This window comes from Eulemur rufifrons, chromosome 4 (genome assembly GCF_041146395.1).
Source record: "Eulemur rufifrons isolate Redbay chromosome 4, OSU_ERuf_1, whole genome shotgun sequence".
Taxonomy (NCBI): domain Eukaryota; kingdom Metazoa; phylum Chordata; class Mammalia; order Primates; family Lemuridae; genus Eulemur; species Eulemur rufifrons.
The window spans coordinates 52316919-52340626 of NC_090986.1; positions in this window are offsets into that span (position 1 = coordinate 52316919).

Sequence of the window (23708 nt, forward strand, 5' to 3'; positions counted from 1 at the left end):
CATGCCTGGAGTATAGCTACCGTCCCACTAATAAGTGAAACCTGAAGCAGTTTGCATTTAGAGAATGAACACTAACATTTATTATCTTACCTCTCTCAGTCACATCATAGCTCAGAGAAAATGTATTAATCATGTTAGTTGTCTAAGAATCCTTGTCACTGTATGGCTGAGAGTCTTATTTTGTTCCCAGATGCACACCTGCCCTGTGTATAGAGCAAGCTAGAAATACTTCAGGGTTAGTGCCCTAGAGAAGCATTCTTCAACCAATGACATTCATAAAATCACCTGAATACCACAACGTTTTTGTCTTTCATTTGTGATAACTCTGAGAAATATTCAAAACTGTCTTCTGACATTTCTGATCCGCACTGAGTTGAAGTTACATATAGTATCAACTCAATTGATAAAACCTCTTTTGTTGTCTCTTTTCCGTCCTTTGCCTTTTATTCATTCTTCCACAAGTATTTTCTGAAATTATTCCCTAAAAACCTACTCAGACGCAAATCTTTTTCTCAGTGTCTGCTTCTGACCTATTTTAAACCGATATAGAAGTTTTCTCAATTATTGGAGGAGATTATTAGAAAGGAGAGTGTCAAAGAATTTAGAAGCAAGGTTATTGCCTAAGTCAACCATATGAACTTTGATGTCATTTAGGATGATTGCTAGAGCCAACGTAAGGAAGAAACTGGTGAGTTAGATAGCAAAGTCTGGATGTTGTCATGTATAACAGTAAATAATAATGATGAAGAATGGTAATAGGTGTGAGTCTCAAAAGTCGGAATTATTCATTTGTTTTATAAAAGTGTAAAAAAAATGATGTCCTGGGAGTGGGAAATAAATAGAATGCTACTCACTGTACTCATTCATTGCAAGAGTAAGAATAGTCTGAAATTAAGAACTGAAAAGGAAATGCTATCCTTAGAATAAGATAGGTTGTTTTATTTTGTTTTTAGGGGGAATGTATCTAGGAAAGATTTATCCAAGATTATGAGGATATAGATATGTTTCTTATATATTGAAGTAATATTCTTTAGAAATCCTATAATGGAAAAGAATAGGAGTGAGGGGAAAAGATTTATACATACACACACACACACACACGTATACACACACACACATATATATACACATACACGCATATGTTTTATTCAGATACCTACTTGTTTAGAAATATATATTATAGATCTATACATATGATCTATCTACCTACCTATCTATCTATCTATCTATCTCTGTCTAGAGAGAGAGGGAGAGAACTGTTCCAGGATAATATATAAGCACTTCCGTTCAGCACTAAAACAAGAATCTCTGCATATTCTTCAGCTAACGTCCAAATTCCTTAGCTGTAATATAAATTATGTTATAATTTAAGGATCTTGCTCTTTGAAGTTTTCTTCCTTTCTAGTGTTGTCATTTGCTGCTCCTTATTTAACACTCTCTGCTCTATCTCACCTGCTCTTAACCTTGGACATGCCTTGAATCACTTAAAACATTATGTATTCCAAAATATTCCAGGAAACCCGGCATGCATTGAATTTGACTTTCAACTGGGTAGAAGCAAACACAAAGTACATTTATATTTTGAACAAATTTCTCAGGTGATTATAGTAATAAACCTTGATTTATCCGTTTTTCATTCCTTTTCTTCTTGTCTGAAATGTACTTCTCCCTGAAGTCCTAAACCAATTCATCTAAGTATATTGTGCTGAGCTGAGTTATCACCTCCTGTAGGAAATCATCCATTAACACTCATATCTGAATTTTGTCCATTTTATGTGCTCATGACTCTTCTTGTGTTAAACCCTGCTATAACTCCATTATAAAGTCTATCTTTCTTATGTTGTGAACTAGTTGTGGGAAGGGGAAGGCACTGTGTCTAAATTTGAATTTTCAAAGCAAAAAACTTTATATGGTTCTAGACAGACATCCAAAGAATGTTCTCAGAATAAGTGAGTATATAAATAAATTTCACAGAAAGGGATGAGTTTACTCGTTCAATGTCAGCTCCTTGGAAATAAATATATTATTTATAAGGCTCTGACAACTCCAAGAGGTAAAGAGGCTTCTAAAAAGAAACAGATTCAAATAATTTGTGTAACTCATTTACACAGAAGATAAAATTTTATAACTTTCTAGGTATTTTTCTGGAATTTCCTGAAACACTAGAGTAGGGAACAAACTATATGTATCTGAGCGTGTATGTATACATATGGTGAAGAAAAAATTAAAATTAATTTTATCTTAAACAACTTTGTTTTTATAAATTTTCTCCTAATTTCAGAGATTTTTAGGTTTAATTAGAGATATTCCTGATGTATATTTTAGTTATGATAAAGTTTATCCTCTTTGTCCATTGGGAAAGAGATAAAATGATTTGTACAATTTAATAATCATAATTCTAAATTATTTTATGGAATCTTGGGAATATCTACATACTTTCTTGAAAATTTAGTTCTATTTATAGTAGATGTTTTATAAAAACATGACAACAAGTGAAACAAGTGTTTAGAAAATCAAGAATCCTTCTTTCTATTGAAAATTCTCTTTCATCTCTACGGAGGCCTGTAGTCAAAGGTGTCTCAACTGAGTCCCAAATAATTTTTCATTCTTTCAGATGGAAATAGTTAAATGTAAACTTTACTTCTCTAGGGTTTCCACATAAATGAGTAACCATATTTAAATAAAGTGTTAATTTTCAAAGAATTAATTGCTGTCATGAATAACGAGTTGGGTAATCTTCAGAAATATGCTTCTGTTAAAAATTTGAACAAAATACCATTGTGTTCATCATTTATTAAACAAGGCCCTGTTGAAATCCAAAATTAAAAGAAAAAACTTTAAAAAAGTGCTTAATAACTGGAAGTGTTTTGTTATTATAACACTGCTACATAAAAATAAAAAATCTGAGCAGCTTACAGAAATCAATATTTATTGTACTTTCACTTGAAGTCAGCAGTCATCAATTAGGAGACTCTGCTTATCTTGGCTGGATTAATTGGCTAATGATTGATTTACACTGGCTTTAGGTTGAACCAATGTAGAAACTTCCCTCAACTTGCGTTTCATCTCCCAATAAGTTCTCATGGTGTCTTAGTCAGCGTTCTCCAGAGAAACTGAAACAATAAGATGTGTATGTGTAGACAGATAGATGGATTTATTATAAAGAATTGACACATGCAATTATGGAGGATAAGTCCAAAATCTGCAGGTAGGGCTTATAAGCTGAAGACCCAGTAGAGTTGATGCTGCAGTTTCCCATGGTCCAGCCACGTTTACACAGGATATTAACCATCAGACATGAGATAGGACAGACATAGGAACAAAAAAGAAGAATATGTGAAACTTCTTCAGGCATAGGCTCAGAACTGCCATAACATCATTTCTGCCACAATCTCTGTGACAAAGCAAGTTATAAGTCCAGCCCATGTTTAAAGAATTGGAAACTAGACACTAATTCTTTAGCATGAGGAGTTGCAAACTTATATAGCAAAGCACAAGGACACAAAGAGATGACAGTTGAGGATATTAATGCAATCAGTCTGAAACAATTGTTTAAATCTCTGGTATGATTTTATTTGACAAACACTTCTTCATTGTCTGATTTTATTATACACTTAGATGAATATTTCAGCATGTTTTCTTATGGGAAAATCTAGAAAAGATTTGTGAGATTTGAACTTAAAAGATATCTGTTATTGCTTGAAAATAATTAACAACCATAGCACATATAACTGGGCCAAATTTTCAAAAGTTAGAATTTTTAATCACTATAACAAAGTAGTAAGCCAGATGTGTAGGTATCTATCTATCAACAATTTTGTGAGCCTTAGAGTATATAGTGCAAAGCTAACCGAACATTTATGCACTTTATGCCGTGATGTAAACCCTACTCCCCATTGGTTAATGATGGCTTGATTTAAACAATGAGCATACAGATTTCAAGGTTTTGTCCTAAAGTGATGCTCTTTATTTTTTCCTCTTTCATATGTCATTTTATAGAAGGAAGAGTTTATAAATTTCCATATTAATGATACCAAAGAAAACGTACAGAATTGAAATAAATTTTTAAAAATCTCATGTAAGTGTTGACAGGAATTCTTTTAGGTTAAGAAAAATTTTAGTAATCATCTTATTTGTGGCCTAGCACATCAACATTTGAAAAATCAAGTCAAAGCTAAAAATAAAATAAAATAAATACATAAAGAATGTAAAGAGATATTCCGTTGGTCTCAGAAACTAAAAACTGATTAAATAGCTAGAAAATAGTTATTTATAATTATTATAACGTATGCATTTTAAAAATTTCCTTCTCTCTGTTGGAGACGTTAATGTGATTTGATAACTTTTTAAGATTTTATTGTTCATGAGGAACATTATGCTTATTTTAAAAGGTTTTGTTTTTATAACTTTCTATTTTCAGTATAAAGTTTATTCTTCTTACAAATAAGGAAGATAAACTCTCCTCTAAAATTGAATAAATTATAAATACAAACAGCTAGAATTTGTCATATTTTTGGTATTTACAGATTGACTTTAAATACTGGTAAGTGGCTAGTAATATATTTGAAGATAATTAATTCATGTCAGAAAATCAATTCTCTACTATCTACTATTGCACATTTATGATATAACATTATTTTTTAATCAGTGTTTATTTTACCATTTTCAGGGCTAGCCCAAGTTTCCTTATTTTTCTAGAGTTGCATTAAAGAAGAAAACTGTTGGTTTCCCAGTTTAATTCATGATGCCCGTAAGCATCACAAAAGCAAATTTTTTTTAGAAATAAGTCAAAATTGTAAGCAGTTGCAAAGATTTATTTACAAGTAAAAACATCTTCCGTGATATGTAATTTCTTTCCAGTTCAGCCTCCTACTAAACAATTCCAAAGTAGACAAATAGACCATGTCAACATATATATAGCAAGAAGAAACTTTACAATTAATCTTCATCTTAAAATCAAAGATGTTTTGCCTAAAGACAGTTATCATTTGAGTGTCATCTCTTTGTAGGATTTTACCATCTTTGAATTACCATTAGTAATCAATGAATTAGTAAGTTATTAAAACTAATAAATTTATGAAAGTTATAAATATTGCAAATATTACAAATAAGTCAGAGGAATCTAACTTTCAGGCAACTATGTATATCACTCTGCAATGTCTTAAACTTTCACATAAAATTTTTTAAACTATATAAATCCTGTATACCAGAGAGGGAAATCTTCTGTTCTTATATATAACATAATTAAGAACTGGTCTATAATAATAAAACAAATTTTCAAATATACTCCTTCATATTCTACCTCTTGAGACTGATAAAGTACTGTATAGGATCTAGGAAAAGATATTCTTCAACATAAAAACTGTTAAATAGAATAATATAAGCTAAGTAGGAGTTGTTAGGCTAGAAAAAAAGCAAATCATGAAGCAGGATCACTTTGGTATAAGAGTAAGAAAGACCTGGATTCCAAAATTGTCTCTGATATTACTATGTAGATTTGAGAAATTAAAAAACTTCTGCATATCTACTTTTATTTTGTGAGAAACATGATTATTAAACCTAAGTTTCAGTGAGAAAATTTGAGGATTAAATGAGATAAATTATTTGGCACATAATAATCCCTAAATACATGATTAATGTTGTCCTAAAGCTTTCTAAGCTTTACTGGGACAGAGAATATATTAGTCTTTTTTATAATTATATTTCCATATTCTAGGACAATCCCCAGAACATATTATGTGCACAATAAATATTTGGTAAATGAGTTCATAAATATATATGGCAAACACAAAAAGAAAATAGCAAATGAATAAAGTTCCATACTTCTCAATATAATATAATATGTTTTATTACATTTAAAATAAAGCCTTTTCATATAATTGAACAGAAATGTATTGTCTTTTTTATTTAATTTTTCCATGTTGTCTTACTTATCTTTAAGCATTGCTTAGTCTTAATTTATGTAATATAAATTAACATAGCTGCATTAATTATGGGAAATGAATGTGTGAACTGGCATTCCAATGAAAACAGCAGATATTTAAATAAAATCATGAATAAAACATTGTGTACTAATTCAAGAGATTTTAAAATTGTAATTATTAGAAACTTAATATTTTATCCTTGCCTTATTTGGAATTTATTTAATTTATAATTTCTTAAATTGTCATTTCCCTTTAGCCATTACATAACTAATTTCCATATTTCTCTATTTCTTTACATATAGATCCTCTATGTCTATAGTTATCACAAAAATAATTCTGTATCAATGCATTTACTGCATTGCTTTTGCACTTATTTCTTCCTTTTTCCTGATGTGATCTACTCACATTTGTATCCTTTTTCACTGTGGGTACTCTTGCATGCTACAATATATGCTTGTCAACCTGAATATCAATATGTCTAATGTATTAAATTAAAGAAATTTAAAAATTGGTGTGAAATTCTTGCAATGGTGGATTAGAAGATCTGAAGCAACGCTCTCATTGCGAATAAGTAGAAAATCTTGGAAAGCATTTTCTTCTACATCTGACAGAAAAGATTTCAGAGATAAGGAAATAAAAATTACTGTGCACCAGAGAGAAAGGAAACCCAGAGAATTAAGCTGAACAATTTTGTCCCATTTTTTTTCTAGGGGAACCTGGCAACTGAGAAAGAAGTAAATGAAACATTGAGAAGCTGAGTTGCCTTTTGAAAACCTTATGAGAACAGGAGGCAACTCTCTCTTGTTTCCAGAGTCTGACAAGGGGTGGGGTTGACAAACCACCCATATTTCAGGTTAGACACTCTAAAAGCAAAGACCAGATTAGATTGAACCAAATATAGATAGTTCCTTATAGAGATTGAACCCAGCTTTAATCATTTCATTTTCTGAAATTGAATCGAGAAGAAATGGGATTGCTAGTGCCACTGGCCCACTGGCAGAAGAAAATATCTGTACTCTCCAGCAGAGATACCCTTACCCTCATATAGGATTTAAATTATGTTCAAAACACTTCTTGTACAATACCACCACTCAATAAAAATAATAATAATGGGGCACACATGAAGAAAGGCAATGTGAATTATCCCATGTAATACAAAAGACATTAAAAGCATACCCACACGGATCTAGAAACTGGGGTTCTCAGATACTAATAAATTTAAAGTAAGTATACTTAATATGTACAAGGATATTAAATACAATAATTAAAATTTAAGCATAGAATTGAAAAGTATAAAAATACAAACAATATCCCAAAATATAAAATATGTGAAGTTAAATACTATATGTAGGGACTTAGCAGAAAAGACACAGCTTAAGAGATTATTACTGAACTGGAAAATAGATCAGAAGAAAAATATCAAGAATGAAGCATATAGGGATAAAATAATGAAAATAAGAACAAGATAAAGTTCAATAGGTATGCAATGATAAGGACTATCAAATATGTAATTTAAATTCACACAAAAAAGAGTAGAGATAAAATGTTCAGAAACAACCTTGAAATAAAAGTTGATATATTTTTAATTTTTTTATTTCAGCATATCACAAGGGTACAATTTTTTTTTTTATTTCAGCATATTATGCGGGTACGAACGTTTAGGTTATATATATTGCCTTTGCCCCACTTGAGTCAGAGCTTCAAGCATGTCCATCCCCCAGACAGTGCGCACCACACCTATTAGATGTGAATATACCCATCCTCTCCTCCCCGCTCCTCACCTGATCTACTCAACAACAGAATCAACATTTTTTTCCAGCAAACACATGAAGGGTGCCCTCTCACCCCACTTCTATTCTACATTGTGTTGAAGATTCTAGTCACTACAATAAAGCTAGACAGTGAAATGAAATGTTTCTGTATTAAAAAGAAGAAATAAGTCTTTATTCACAGAGGCTATGATTGCTGCATAGAAGGTACCATGTGTGGTACAAAATACAAAAATAAATACATGTATTTATTTTTTGTTATCCAAACTAGGAAAAAGTAAACAAAACAAAACACTAAAAGTTTCATCAAAGATAAAATTGGAGAGACAAATTTTGGTATGTCCATACAATGGAATTCTACTTATCAATAAAAAGAAACGAAAAAGTGATCATTTCTTACAATTTAAAGATTCTTTTGGTGGTGGGACACATTGACACTTTGATATACGTAAGGCAGAACTCTCTTATTTACAGCTCCAAAGGAGAGAAGGCTGCCAGGCAGGGCTGCACAGAAGGTTGCAGCAGGAATGCAGTGACACCCAGGTGGAGCTGTAGAGGCCAGAGTAAGTATGGCAAGCAGGCAGGGTTGGCTAAGTTTCCTAGGGTGTCTGTAGTTGGGCTAATTTGAATAAACTCTCTAGCTTCAAGGCATAAGGGCTGTGTGCCTCATTACCTGGTACCTGGCCTCTGGGGGGATTCCGGTAGGTGCACAGTGACCCCAGAACAAGGGAGCTCCAGAAGGGAAGCGGTGGAGTGTTGGCTTTACTGCTCAAGAAGGGGGAACTGTGGGCATCTAGTCAGGGCCTCAAAATTGGGTCAAGTCAGTATTAAAAAAATAATAATAAAAAGAGAGAGGACAAGAGAGAGAAAGAGAAAGAAAAAAATATATTGTATGCCGTAACATGAATGGCTCTGAAAATATTTATGCTAAATACAAGAAACCAGATTGTTAAAGCTGTATAATGTATGATTTATTTATATATAATTTTAGAAAGTACAAATTAATCCCTAGTGACAAAAAGCAAGTAACTGGTTGACCAGGAATGGGATAAGAGGTGATGATTGGAAGCACAGCTAAAGGGATTAAGGAATTTTTTAGAGTAATAGATATATTCATTATTTTGTTATTTATTTTTATTGTTTTTCCCAGGTGTTTATATACATAGACATTTATCAAATTGTGTAACTTTTGTATTGAAGTTTACTGCAGGTTTTCATGACATAATAACATCCTCAAACTGTGCTAGTATAAAATTATTTATTTTACTCTTTTTATTATTTTGTACTAATTTTATAAATGGACATAAAAATAAATTCAAGATATATTAAGTGTCAAAATATCACATAGGAAGATTTCAGAATCAGGACATCAAATTTGTATTTTTCATCATTTAAAATTTCCATTTCATGAAACTTTTGGTAAAACTCTGCTTTTTTTTTTTATTTGTAGAAATCATTTATGCCAGAGCAGGGGCCCATGCCTGAAATCCCAGCATTTCAGAAGGCCAAGGTGGGAGGATCATTTGAGCTCAAGCATTTCAGAGCAGCCTGGACAACATAATGAGATCCTCTCTCTAAAAAAATCTTTTAAAAAGATAAAAAATTAGCTGGGCATAGTGGAACATGCCTAAGGTCCCAGCTATTTGGGAGTCTGAAGTAGAAGGATTGCTTGAGCTCAGGAGTTTGAGGTTGCAGTGAGCTATGATGATGCCATTGCACTCTAGCCTGGGTGACAGAGCAAGACCCTGTCTCAAAAAAAAAAAAAAAGGTCATTTATTGTATACTGTTGTATAACTTATTTTTTCTACTTTTTCAAAACTACTCATTTATGGTGATCATTTTTCAGTTTTGTGTGCTTTTAAATTTTTCTAAAAAAAATTTCTAATTGGGTTTCTATTCATTTTTGCCATTTACTTTTATATTTTATATTTTAAATTGTTATATTTATAAGAGCAGATTTCAGTATACATAATGAGGTATTTTAACAGTTTTCCATTTGTGATCTTCCTCATAACTATATCAAGTCATTTGAAAGAATCTGTTTTTACATAGATAGCCATTGCTAATTTCATCTTCTCTGCAATACAATTACTAATGGGACACTGTGCTCCATTACATGTCCTGATACCCTCAACTCTTTTCACTTATTTTTTTATTCTAGTGACTGAAATATGATTGAGAAAGCATTCACAGCTTCTGTATTATTATAAATTATGTCTCTTCAAGAAATTTGACCAGTATAATACCTATTATGCACAACATATTTATTAAAAAGCATTACAAAAGCACAATCAGAGATAATTTAAATTTTAAATCTACTATATCATGTTTAAAATAATATCTCTTCCCAAAGTAATCATAACTGTGAAACTATTGTCACATACTAACTCTAGATGTTAAAAAGATCATTTGTATTGAGTCATTGTTGGAAATCTCACAAGCTCAAGTGCTTAAATGAATATATTACAGTTGATAAATTTTTTCTATGAAAAGTTCAAAGTAATAAATTAGATTTTTAACTTTTCAAATAGTTAAACAATATTCAGTTATATTTTATAATATTTAATGTATTTCTAATTTATTTTAGAAAACAGTGAAATTTGTCTAATTTTAAATAAAGAAATTAAAATGACAATTCCATTATTAAAAAACACCTACTAATATTTTAAGTTATGTACTCTCAGGATTATTCACACTCTCACAGGAATATAGTGAAATTTCTTCCATTTTGTAATCTTTTAAACTTGGAAACAAAATTTGAGATTCTATCAACACATGGTAGAATGAAGCAGATTAGACGTCCTCCCAATATTTGTTAAAATGCACAAAACAGCCAAAAAAAAAAAGTTATGGAACATCCAAATAAACATAAGCAAAACTGCATGCTGTTGGATTAAAAAAAAAAAAATAGCAGCCAAGAAAGTCTATTCTAGCATAGACTGTCAACCCTGCTAACCTTATCCCTGAATAGAAGATAGAGTACTGAATAGGAAAGGAAGGCAAATAGAGAAACACTCACAGTTGTCAGAAATTTCTTGCTACCTGGAGCAAAGTTGAATGGGGGCAGAGAAGGAGAAATAATAGAAATTATGCCTCTTTCTCCTGTGTGATTTTTTTCCCTGAGATCTGTTGGGGACTTTTAATGGAACTATCAGCTGAAAAGAGTAATGTCAAATAGGCAACATGAACAAAGATAAGGGTTACCCCTAATAGAAGCATAGGAAGTAGGCTCCAAGCATCCAGTTATCATTTATGTATTTGACACATATTTATTAAGTTCTTTCTAAGTAATAGCAACTATTCCAGACATTAACACTAACCACAAAAATGATGTAGTAGTTTAAACTCTTAATATAGTTTAAACTGTAGTGGGTAAGAGATACACACTCTTATCTTAAGGATACGAATATAAGATTATTTCATGTCATAATATATGGTTGAACTAAATCATTAAGGATAATGTGACAGAGAGTAATTGGGCAAGAGGGTGGGCACCATTAGATAGGGTATTCCAGTCTATCCACGGGGATGGTGTTTGAATTATAGCCCGAATGATGAGAAGAAACCAGTTGGACAAAGACAGGAAGTAGAGTGATCCAAGCAGAAACCAGAGGAAGAACAAAGGACCTTTGAACAAAACAGGTTTACTGTGTTCCCTGACTAGACTGGTTGTGAGCAACAGAAATACTGACATAAAATAAACTTAGAGAGGGTCAACAGGCCAGATCATGCCTGCCATAGAAAAGTTAGAGTTTTATTTGAAGTGGAATTGGAAGACATAAGAATATTAATAATTGGAGAATGAGATGATCTATTTTGCATGATCGAAAGGTCATTTTGAAGCCTGTGTGGAAAATGAGTTTCAGAATAAAAAGAAATGAAAGTATAAAGGTCAGTTTGAAAATCATTCCAGATACCCATGTGGGTGAAGATGATAAGTTATAAAATTGATAATACTGGCTATGGAAGAAATTGCTAAGTGGGAAAATTTTTAAGTGTTTATGAATAGGGTGCATAAAAGCTGGATAAAAATACAACATAATCTGAAACCCAGGTTACACATCCAAGGATATAAAACACAGTCTAACTCAATGAAGAGGACCTGAAACAGGATGTTGAACTTTAGAAGACAAAATGAAGCTCTAACGTCACAACAAAAACTGCACAGGGTCCTGTTTGAGCTCTCCTTCGTCCTCAGCCCTCCTGCATAGGATGCTACAGAAGCCACAGAATCTACAGAACGTGCTAGATTCTTCCTCTGCCAGCTATTTTAAAGCCAGAGAGAGAGACTGAAGTGAAAGCCCAGCCAAGAACATGCTCTTGTAAGAGGCCAGATTTTCAGCACATGGCACAGGAAATCGAGGGTACAGTGCAATACATCCCATCAGGCATGGTGAGGCTGGCAGGGCAGGGTCTTAACACCCTGTCGCTCAAGCCATCCCAGTCTATGGTTTCTTTCTTCAGATTTATTGTGTTTTTGGACATCTCTTTGGTCCTGATTATTCCTTAACATCATCTTCTTGCCTTTGTAAAATGTGTGATCCCTTTAATGTGCTTCAAATAAATTGACTTGTACTTTTTATCCATTTTATTTTTGTTGTTGCCATTGTTGACAGTGAAATACCCAACTGATATACAAAAAGCCAGGATAGCCTGTGCTCTAAAGTAGAAAATCCCAGTGATGAGGACAGAAAAAGAAAGGAAGAAAGAAATATGTAAGGAAGATTAAGAGCCTAAGGTCACCTGAAAACTTGACATAATTCGGAACAAAAGAGAAATGGCCTACCAGATCCAAAACCTATTTTTTTAAACCATGCCAATTAAAATCTTGGGAATTAGCATACTAATAAATGAGTTACTAGATGAGCAAATAAATGGAAGACACTAGGATTGTGGAAACAGAATCAAACACAAGTGAGAACTTGATAACATCATATTCCATATTAGTGGGAAAAATAGACTATTGTGCAATCAAGGTATAAAATTATCTTTTCACATAAATTAAATCATATAAAATTAGACCAAATATTACTCTATACACAGATACGAATCTGAATTAAAATTAAAAATATAAGAAAAATATAAAGCTCTAATATTATTTTGGTTACTTATAATTAAAATCTGTTCTACAGAGTGACAATATCAACATAGTTAAATGACAAACTACAGAAACTTAGTAAATGTTTGCAACCTAAACAAATCAATATTTTAAAATGACAAATTGTGATATATAAAGTTTTACCCATAAATGGTGTAAAAAATAGGCTAAGTGTATCAACTGATGTTTCTAAGTAAGGAAGGCAAGCATATGCAAAGGCATTCAACCTTACTACTGTTTAGGGAAATACAAATTAAAGCGATAATGAGATACTGTCTTAGTCCTTTTTGTTTTGCTGGAAAGTATTACCTGAAGCTGGGTAATTTATTTTATTTGGGTCATGATTCTGAAGGCTGTACAAGAAGCATGGCACCACCATCCGCTTCCAGAAAAGGCCTCAGGAAGCTTCCGCTCACGGCAGAAGGTGAGGAGCAGCAGCATCACATCATAAGAGGAAGGAAGCAAGACAGAGAGGGGAGGGAGCGTCCAGGCTCTTTTCAGCTATCAGTTCTCCGGGGAACTAATAGAGCGAGAATTCACTCATTACCAAGAGGCCAGCACCAAGCCATTCATGAGGGATCTGCTCTCATGACCCAAATACCTTCTACCAAGCCAGAGGCTTGGTTCAATACTGGGGCTCAAATTTCAACATGAAATTTGGAAGGGACAAATGCCCAAATTATATCAGATGCCATCTTGCGGTACCAAGTGTTACAATCCCAATTGATGGTAATGTAATTAAACTCCAAGCCTTATACACTGCTGGTCAGAGTATAAATTATTAAAACTATGTTGAAGAACAGTTTTTACAATATCCAGAAAATTAGAGAGACTTACTACTCTATGATATAGAATACATAGAAATATATACCCAAGAGGAACATCTTGTTCAAAAGCGCATGAAATGGTTTTTTGGTTTTTTTTTATAGAAATAAGTTCTTGCTATGTTGTCCAGACTAGACTGCAGTGGCTATTCACAGGCACAATCAACACACCGCAGCCTCGAACTTCTGGCCTCAAGTGATCCTCCTGTCTCAGCCTCCCAAGTAGCTGGGACTACAGGAGTGAGCCACTACACCCGGCTCACATAAAATGTTTATTGCCATGCATTAAGAGAGTTTATGGCAATGTTGTTTATAAGTGCTAAAAATTGAGAATGTAAATGTCTATCCACAAGGGCATAAAGAAATTACAACAGCCAACAGTTATAAAAATAAAAATCATAATAATAGCATCTAGTTCAATTGAGCAGTATATTTCTAAATGCTTTACTTGTGTTAAGTTATTTAATCTTCATAAAAACCCTAAGAGGAAATCTGCTTTTATTAATCCCATTCCGAAGATAAGAGAACTGATGTAGAGTTTAATTATGTAAATTGCATAAGATCACAAAACTAGTGAGAAACAGAGCCAAAATTCAAAATTACTCAATATGCTTTAGAAGCCACTGTCTTAATCATCATTCCAATATAATGTAATATATTTCAAGTTCTTTGTGTGTCTCTGTGTGTGTGTGTGTGTGTGTGTGTATAAATAAAATAGATATTCAACCTATGGAGCAACATTTGTCATTTAAAAAAATGAACTAGAATAATATGAATCAACATGAGTAGTTCTCAAAAACTTAATATAAAGCAACAAATCCTGTTGCACAACAATCTGTATAACCACTCCTCACACAGCTGTTATGTTGAACAATCCTAAAGAATGCCATTGGCTCTGTGCCCCAGGGTTTTCAGTCTACCTGGAACCCAACAGCCAGTAACCAGGGAGTGCTGATTTCTTATTCTCTTCCCTGTTACATATGGGTCCATACCTGGATTGCTTTATGACGTTTAATTGTTCCCCATTTTTGCCCTATAATCTTTGCCAACAAAACACCAAAGAGATCCTTTTAAAAACCATCAAATAATCTCACTTGTCCACATGATACCTTCCTATGTCTTTTCACCTCACTTGGGATAAAGCCACAGTCCTTACAATGACCTGTAAGGTGCTAGGACATATGGTCTCATGGTCTCACATTGCCTTAGTGACCCTTATCTCCTATTGCCCTCCCTGCCACTCATCCCGAGATTGACACACTGGCCTCATTTATCTTTTCAACCAGAAGGTCACACTCCTTCCTTAGGGCTATTTTACTTCCTATTTTCTCTGACTGCAACACTATTTGTCCTAGATATCTGCAAGGATCATTTTCTCAGCTCATTCAAGCATCACTGCAACCGTCACCTTTTCACTAAAACCTTCCCTAGAAACACTACTCTCTCGCAGATGGCTTTTTCTGTTGTACTTATCACATTGTAATATACTGCATATTTTAGTTATTTTTGATTTGCCTTTGCTCGCTTCAGTGTAAGCTGCATAAAAGTAGATTATTTTTTCTGTGTTGCTCACTGCTGTTTTCCTAGCAACCAGAGGAGCTTCTTATGCACAATAAAATTCATATGAAATAAATAAATAACATAGTGCTCATGTAAATGTCATAGCAAATATAAAATAATTCTTTACTATTTCTTTGGGCTTGTATGTTTATGGAATTCATATAAAAAGTGTGCTGGATGGATACCTATCAAATTTATGCTTATACATTATTTTTTTGAAAAATTTTATTTACTTTTTGTGGTTTTCCTGATGAGTGAGTGAAACAGTCTGGGATGGCATAGCAAATCCTGTCAGTGATTCTGACAAGAAGTTGGTCCTGATACATTTATAGGATGGTTTCTTGAAGTTTTGAATACAGTAATGGAGATTTAAAAAAATGCCATAATTGTATTGGAAGAGTATAAAAGAAGCATTTCAGAAAATTTAGAGAAATAAGCATGTTATTATAGAATAGATTTATTATGTAAGACCAGAACAAATGCCAGATGACAATATCCTCTGAGGAATTAGGCCCTCTCTTCACTAAAGTGATGAGAAGTCCACTAATAAAATCTCAATAAGATTGTTGGATTATAACAATGTTCATATTCTTGTTGTCATATCGTACTACAGTTTTGCAAGATGTTATCATTGAGGAAAATTTTGAAAAGAGTAGAGAGAATCCTCCTGTATTGCTTCTTATAACTATATGCAAATTTATGATCATATCAAAATAAAAAAAATTTAATTTAAAAATAAAATGCAGCTCCTAGTGTACTAAAGAGTGTGAGGAGAAACTAAGAGCATTATCATTGAATATTAAGTGATTTTTGCCCAGGGTTGCTCCTTATGAGTTGGGTTTTATAAAGCACCCCAAGTGTTTTGGTCAAGCAGTCTCCAGTGCACTCAACACACCTGAACATTAAATGGAAAAATTACTTATATTGATGATTCAGGGGTGTGGGAAGAGAAGTATAGGACAACAAAAAAGAGAATGTTCTATGATGAGGGATATGGATAAATCCAGGGAAGTACGATGTTCATCAGGTAGCATTTGCTACAAGGGAGATATTCAACAAACAGGAAGACAGAATTCCTCTCCAGTGGATGTCACTCAGTCTCTAACCTTAGCCATCCCAAGTGTACCCACGACGGGACAAATACATCATAGTCATGGTATTAGAGATGGAAGCTATGCATGAACTCAACAGCATGAGCTTTCTCTGGTTAGGTGTGATCTATTTTCTGAAGCTGGTGAATATGCAACCCGCCAGCAGTAGAGACCAATGCTGATTCTCTGATACATTAACAGTAACACCTCTCAAGGATAACAACCGATCCCTTACTGGCAAGTTGATTACATTGGAGACTTCAATTCTGAAAGGAATAATAATTGCTGGATTGACTCATGTTCTGTTAATGGATTTGTCTATCCTGCCTACAGAGCCTACACCAGCACCATTATCTGATGGTAAATAAACATCTGATTTAACAACATCGTATCTCACATAACTTCACCTCAGAACAAAAAAATCCACTTTTAGATGTAAAAATGAGCACTTAATCACAAGATCCATTGGATGTACCATATATTGTATCACTTGGAAGCTTCTGGCCTGATAGCACCTTGAAATGGCCTTTTCAAGGCAGAGATAATAGCTCAATGAGGATGTCATTCTGTAGGATTAGGACATCATCATTTAGTATCTGTATGTAAGTTAAACTAAAAGTCATTATATAGTACTATGTCCCAATATGGTAAAAGATTGGATCCATGAAACAGATGAGAATTAGCAATGATCCTTGTCAGCATTACTCACTGTGATTCACTTATTGTTTGGTGCCTTACTGCTTCTAAAACTTTAGACTTAGCAGAATTAGAGGAGCTGGATTCAAGAGCTGGAATCTTTTCACCTGTGGACATGGTCAGGTTGCTCTGAACCTAAGTTATAATGTTACATGGTCATTTTGGACTTCTCATGCCAGTGCACTAGTAGACAAAGAAGTAAATCACTATGTAGTCATGAGTCACTTAATGACAGGGATGCGTTTTGAGAAATGTGTCATTAGGTGATTTTGTCATTGTGTGAACATGATAGAGTGTACTTACACAAACCTTGATGGTATAACCTTCTATACACCAAAGCTTTATGATAGCTTACTGCTCCTAGTCTACAACCTTGTACAGCATGTTACCATATTGAATACTGTCGGCAATTGTATAATAACATAGTGGTGTTTGCGTATCTAAGCAAATCTAAACATAAACAAGGTACAGTAAAAATACAGGATTATGATCTGATGGGACCACTGTCACGTACACAGTCCATCATTGATGGAAAGTCATTATGCTGCACGTGACTGTATTTGTGAGAGTAATCAATCCTGAATATACGAAAGATAGAGCTGCTACTACATAACGGAGGGAAGAAAGGGTATGTCTGGATTTAGAGGTGTCAGCTGGGGTGTGTTTGTGCTCCCCACTCAGTAAAATGAAAAATTGTAGCAACCACAGCCTGATAAGAACAAGAGGACCAGGGCTCAGAATCCCTCTGTCTAAAGATCTGAGTAGCCCTATGCAGCAGCAATCTGGAAGTATTGCCTCCCTTGTTTACCATTTATTTTCATTTCTTAATTATTAATTTAAACAACCTATTTGTACATAAAATTAATTAGCCCTATATCTGTTATATGTATGGCAAATAACTTTTGCCAAAATGTGTGTGATTAATATTTGTCTGATGTGCCAAGCTTGTTTCATCTGCTTATTGCTCTTTTCATCTCTTTGAGAAAAGCTCCATTGTATTGTCACCTTGTCACTGCTGCTACTTACATACTAAACCTCAGAGATCCACATCTCAGTTCTGTGCATTCCTAGTGATAACGGAGATCTTCAGAGGTACACAAGAACACTTTTTTTTTTTTTTTAAGAGACAGATTCTCATGCTGTTGTCCAGGCTGGAGTGCAGTGGCTTCATTATAGTTCACTGTGACGTCAAACTCCTGGGCTCAAGCAATCCTACTGCGTCAGCCTACCGAGTAGGTAGGACTATGCACCGGGCTAATTTTTTTTTTTTTTTTTTAGAGATGGGAGTCTTGCTATATTGCCCAGGCTTTCCTCCAACTCCTGGCCTCAAGGCATCCTCCAGCCTGGGTCTCCCAAAGTGCTGGGATGAGAGGTACAATCTCAGTATATCCTATGACATTTTAGAAACTTCAATATTTACTCGTCCGGTAAGAGGAAGTTCTTCTAAGATTGGTCTGCTCCTTATACTAGAGTATAATATACTTATATTATAGAAGAGCCAGAATTATGTTTTACTTCAATGCATCAGAGGTGGTCATTATATTAATAAAAAATTGTGTGTTATTGATAGATTAGCTCTGTACTGATATATTTCTATTTATTCTGTAATCTTATAGCAATTTTGAAAGATATCAGGTAGCCATTGCTGAAAGAAACAGATTTGGACTTTATTAAATCGTTTTCCTATTATAAGAACCTCTCAAATTTCCTTGTTATAATGCACATGAACCCTTTGATGAGGTACTTGGCATTCTGAATTGTTTTATTGAGATATAATTTACAAACTATAAAACACACTTGCTGCTGTATACAATTCAATAATTTTAAATATATTTACAGAACACATCACAATAATCCAATTTTAAATTATTTTCATCACTCTAAACAGAAACTTCACACCCACTTGGTCATTCCCCATGCCCACTACAGCCTTAGGCCACCACAAATCTTTTGTCCTTGTAGATTTTCCTTTCCTGATCATTTTATATAAATAAAATCATACAAAATGTACAATATTTTGGTTTTGTTGGTCTGGCTTCTTTCACTTAGCGTAATGTTTTTGAGGTTCATTCTTGATACTTTTTATAAAAAAAAAAAAGCAAAATAAACTATACCAAAATATAGGAATCCTTAGAAAGGCCCAATGCAGAAAAAGGTTTATAATGAAGAGGAATAAAATTTAATTTAAATTTTATTTTTAATGATAGACTTTTAAAATTTCATGATGACACCAATATGAAGAACATGCTGTTGTTATGTGGCAATTTGACCATCCATCCCACTCGAGAAATTGTCACTTCTTTTTACAGAATATTTCCAAGGTTTAGAATGCACTAAACATATTTGTTTAAAAAATTGCAGGCAAATATTTTATGATCAAAGAACTTGAAAACTAACTGTACCTTAAAATATCTAAGCTCCATAATTTACATGTGAAGCAAAAAAAAAATTTTCTTTATCTACACAGAGGTTGTGATATCAGTGTTTGAAAGAATGCTAAATACTGTCAAAAAATCTTCAAAACGTAGTACTCTTAGTTCCTTTTTGGTATCCTCGTAGAAGAGTGTTATTTTGTGTAATTTTTCCTAACAGAGTTATCTGGCTAAAACTATTAGTACAACCTAAAACACATTTGGAATGGAAAGATAATGAAACAGAAGATGTCTATGATGGAATCATTTAATTCTTCTAAGATGTTCCCCAAGTTAACATTAACAGAATTAACTCCAAAACTATCTTTGTTCCATACCTTAGTTTCCCTAATATACATGCTGAAAGGCCTGGGGATTCCTGTTCTGCTCTCTGGCTATGCTCTGAGTAGTACCAACAATTCCAACAATTCAGAAATAATAACTTTGTAATGAGCCCAGACAGGAGGGATAGAGCTGTAGGGAGAACTCACTCTTGGCAGATGCTTGTGTTAGACCTAGGCTAAGCAGAGCTGAGCCACTGTATTTTTGAGACCATGTGAACTTGGATGTAAAGCCAGTATGATTATTTCTGAGTGTTCCCCAGATAGCCTTGGCCAACCTGGTTTTCCTCCCTTCTTTTCTCCTGTAATTCTCAGAGTAACTGTAGAATGTGCTGAGAACGCAATATCCTGAGAGAGTGAGAAACTACCCCAAAGAGCCTGGTCCTTATTTTTATTCCTCCTAGGGAATGTAACATCTGGAGTTAGAGAGAAAAGGCCTGGGACAACCCAAGTTTTGCTACTCCTTCTGCTGGAAGCGAAATGTCCTTCAAAGCTTTGCTCAATGAGTCACATGACCCCTGAGGTACCCAGGGAGGGGCTGGCTTTTTAGGTCCCTCAAGTGAGGTGTGATTGGGGTACAGTCAAGACTCTATCCACTCCATGCAGCTTTCTTGAGCCTTGGGGGACCAGCCCACAGTGGATCCCAAACTTTTTTTGCCTCTTGCTGCCTGTCTGTAATTAATGCATCTTCTTTATGTAACTTGTTGCACATGTGTGTTCTGTCTCACCAGACTTAGGCAACTGGCAAAACTGCAGCCCAGCAGTGGGTGGAAGCATTCTGACTCCCATTCCTGGCGGTTGGTATAGTGATGATGATCTTTGCTATTTCTCCACACAGTGGGAGTCCTCTCTTAAAATTGGTTATTAGTGAACCTGCCTCCCAGTTATGATAGACTGAAGGCCTATAACTTACACTCTTTTTTTCTTGGTCCCAGCCTTAAGAAAGAAAAATATAAAGCATCTAGAAAAAGTGTCAAGAACATATAACAAAGATGCACAATTAACAACCATAGAATAACAAATTCAAATAGCATATATGAATTTTAATCCATGAATTTTTTTTGTGGGAAAATGTCAAATTGGTTTATTTTCTCATATCAACTAAAATTATAATATGCATTGCCTTAAATTAATACATGAAATCTAGTCATTGAATTTTTTTCTATTATGATTCAATCAAAAGTTCATGCAAAAGCATAGTTATTATAGAAAATTTTAGCTGTCAGTTATCAACCCAAGATTTCTGAAGATAAAGATTGTCTCTATAAGCCATTTATCATGGACAAATGAAATAAGATTTTAGCATCCATTAGGTAATGAATTTAGTAGTCTATTATTGTTTTAAAAAATGAAATTGTTATCTCACTTTGAGAAATGTGGAAATTAGCCTTACAAATTGCCAAACGTATTTAAGCAGTTAATTATGCTACTCTGAGAAAAGAGAAGTTACTAAATTTGTGTTAACAGTTACTAATGCAAAGTATGCCAGTCTTACCACATAATCTTGTTAATAGAATTTGAAGAACATGAGCAAAAAATTAAAAATCTTTTCTTCTGCTAATAAAAGGTGATGGGGCAAACATATGTGGCATATGGTTAGCATATTTCAAAATATAATAAGAAATTATAAGAACAAAATTATGTATAAGAAAATATTGTAAACTCCATGTAAATATCTTTCATACACTTTGTCTCTCTGAAGGAAAGGAAGCAAGCAAATTAGAGTCATTCAGATGACTAAACTAAAATTTTCATTTTAATTTGTAGTCATGCATTCTTCTTTCAACAAATATTTATGAGTGCCTTTTATGTAGCACAGTAGTTTGGCAATGGGAATACAAAACTATATATTCAAGAAATTTATATTCTACTGCAGGAGATAAGCAAAAATATCAGAAAAAGCTAGTATATAACATGGCAGTGAAATAAGTTATTGTATGGAAGACTAAAAACAAAAATATCACATTATTGGAAGGAGTGTGGCTTAGGGCTGGTTTCCAAATCAAAGGAAAGTATGATGAGGTATCAATAATTAAAAATATTCAGTCTAGAGGAATGACAAATTATGTGCTTTCCGATTCTGTTATAATGCCCTTTGTTTCATGAAGTTAGGTTAATTATGAATGATGATATTTTAATAGACTTACCTGGAGCAATGAAATATTGCCAACCTTCTTTCAACCCTTTCCAGGAAAATACTGATTTGGCATAAAGTATGTGCCAGCTAATACCAAAATTCATCTTGTCCCAAGAAACTCAGCAGTATGTAAGTATCTGTAAGAAAAGATCTGTGTGTCTGAGTTGAAGAGTAAATCATTAAACACTTTAAACTTTTAGGGCTCAAGAAATATCGTCGTGGGTAATAGTTGCCAGGGTCTCAAAGCTTAGTGAAACATGAAGAACTGGACTCAATTCAAAGACATCACACAAAGAATCTCTGATATTAAGGATAATCATCATTATTTCACTTCCACCACCAATGGGACAGTTGGGGAATTGACAAGGGAACAGATTGTCATCCTTAAAATTCAACCCAGTGGAGATAAAATGGCTTAGAAGTGTATGCACAATTCTGACTCTGCTGACTGAGTCTAATTTATGACCATATGGAAATATGCCTGTGTTTCCAGGAACATAAGGGGAATTTTACAAAATTCAGTATAATATGCAAGAAAAGAAAGAAGGCTTAGGGTCTGGAACACATATAGATTGGTTTTCCAAAGGAACTTGGATATTGGTATAAATGCATATAAACTATATAACTGGCTTTCTTATTGCACTACACATTTTTTCTGTTTCTGCAATTCTCCCCACTGATAACTGTGCCGTCTACTATACTGAAGAGACAGAAGCAATTTTAGAAAATCCTTTCACATGAAAACTCTAAAATGTATGGACCTACCCTGATTTCAACCTTTATTCCCTATTGTTCTCTGCTATGACAGAGTGTCATTGTTTCTATCAAACACATATCACCCTCCTTTCCTCACTCCCACCTGGAGCTCAGGATCCTGCTTACCCATGACTTTGTAAGGATGTCACTTCCCTTATTATACTGTTTACATCTACTTCAATATGTGTAGTTTTTTTTTTTTCATTCTCAAGTCAATCATGCCTTTTAAAATACAATCATTCTCTGGTATCTCTACTATTACAAAAACAAAACAAAACAAAACTGTAACTCACATCAGCTTCCTGCTTCTCGGATTCCGTTTATAACTTACCAGATGGGCTGCCTATCTCATCTCCCAGTTTCAACTAAATCTACTACAGCAAGGCTTTATTCGAGTCTATTTTGCTGAGACTGCTGTTTTTTAGGTCACCGATGACTAGCGTGAACATACTTCCCAATTTTCATGGGACAGACTTGGTTGACACCTGTTGCACCAGCTAATTGTTAGTAATACCACTTTCACTCTCAAAGTTTCCATGCTGTGCAGCAAGTTATATAGGTCACCCTGCTGATGACATCCATACTGTCATAGAGAGTTCATTTTGGACCATAAAAGAATTGCAGCAGGCAAAGGTGATCCATCTCCTGTTCTATCAAAAATTTTTTTTCCTGTGGCATCATATTCTCCTGGTGTATCAGTTACAGCAATGCTTACCAGATTTTCCAATTGCTCCATTTCATTTCCAAAGCTTATTCAATTAGGTTCATGTAACCATGCCCCTAAAATGTGAAAATAATGAGTCTCTTCCATGTTCAGTTAAAAGTCCATATATGACTCTCTAATGGTTTTTAATTAAATGTTGCATCTTCCAGATAGTACATCTATGAGATGTTTCAGCATGCATCAATTTAGGTCCCTGTGTGACTGTACATTATAGTCCCAGCTGACCCTGGTGAGACAGAAAGCATGAGTGAAAAATAAGCTTTTGTAATGTTGAAGATTGAAATATTACAGTTGCTTGTTACAAAGATATACCCTAGCTTGTCCTGAATGTTTTCTTATTCTCGATTTTTATCCTGGCTCTGCGGCTTTTACCTGAA